Consider the following 1,190-nt stretch of genomic DNA (forward strand, 5'->3'; position numbering starts at 1 on the left):
ACTCACCCGTGTGTGGGGCTGGGGGCCGGATTGTACAACGACGGCGAGCTCCGCCTCCGCAACAAACGGCTCAGCGTCTCCCCCGGACCCGACCTCCTCATCGCCCCGCACCGCCCACCATCCCCGACACACTGGCCCCACTACACACAACACTGGCCCCACTACACACAACACTGGCCCCACTACACTGGCCCCACTACACACAACACTGGCCCCACTACACTGGCCCCACTACACACAACACTGGCCCCACTACACACAACACTGGCCCCCGCCCGCACACACTGGCCCCCGCCCGCACACACTGGCCCCACTACACACAACACTGGCCCCACTACACACAACACTGGCCCCCGCCCGCACACACTGGCCCCCCGCCCGCACACACTGGCCCCCACTACACACAACACTGGCCCCACTACACACAACACTGGCCCCCGCCCGCACACACTGGCCCCACTACACACACTGGCCCCACTACACACAACACTGGCCCCACTACACACAACACTGGCCCCACTACACACAACACTGGCCCCACTACACACAACACTTGGCCCCCCTGCCCGCTACACAACCCGGCTACACGGCCCCGCTCCCGGTCTCCGCCCGCAACCCCGCACCTGCGCCGCCGCTCTCCGGTGCAACCCTTGTCTCTGTCTCTCCCCCCTTTCTCTTTCTACCTCTCCCCGTTCTTCTCCGTCTCTTCTCCGTCTCCTCGTCTCCTCTCCTCCCTCTCTCCCTCTCTCCCTCTCCCTCTATCCCTTTATCCTTCCCTCTCTCCACCACCTTTCTATTGTCCTCTTCGCCCTCTCGCTCTCCCCGGTGTGACTGCGCCTGTAGCTGGGTGGAGCGGCGCTGCCACCTCTAACCCTCCCACCGGAGGGAGGGGAGAGAGAGGGAGGGGAGAGAGAGGGAGGGAGGAGGAGGGAAGAGGGAGGGAGGGAGGGAGTGGAGAGAGGGGGAGGAGGGGATGAGGGGAGAGAGGCCGGTCCAGAGGGGAGAGAGGGGGGGAGGGGAGGGAGAGGAGGAGGGAGTGAGAGGAGGAGGGAGGGGAGAGGAGGGAGGGAGGGGAGAGGAGGGAGGGAGGGGAGAGGAGGGAGGGGAGAGGGGGAGAGAGAGGAGGGGAGAGAGAGGATGGGAGAGAGAGGAGGGAGGGGAGAGAGAGGAGGGAGTGGAGAGAGGGGGGA

At 65.7% G+C, this 1,190-nt stretch overlaps 1 protein-coding gene across 1 annotated transcript in view; it reads right to left on the reverse strand.

Annotated features, from left to right (window-relative positions):
• LOC144605170 (uncharacterized) overlaps positions 1 to 358 on the reverse strand; it is a 17,182-nt gene extending 16,824 nt beyond the window's left edge. The window contains exon 1 of the mRNA XM_078420251.1: positions 7 to 358. The gene's annotated coding sequence lies outside the window, so the exon portion shown is untranslated. The remainder of the gene's footprint in view (positions 1 to 6) is intronic.
• Between the last annotated feature and the right edge of the window lie 832 nt (positions 359 to 1,190).

The sequence above is a fragment of the Rhinoraja longicauda genome, chromosome 24 (assembly GCF_053455715.1).
Source record: "Rhinoraja longicauda isolate Sanriku21f chromosome 24, sRhiLon1.1, whole genome shotgun sequence".
Classification (NCBI taxonomy): domain Eukaryota; kingdom Metazoa; phylum Chordata; class Chondrichthyes; order Rajiformes; family Arhynchobatidae; genus Rhinoraja; species Rhinoraja longicauda.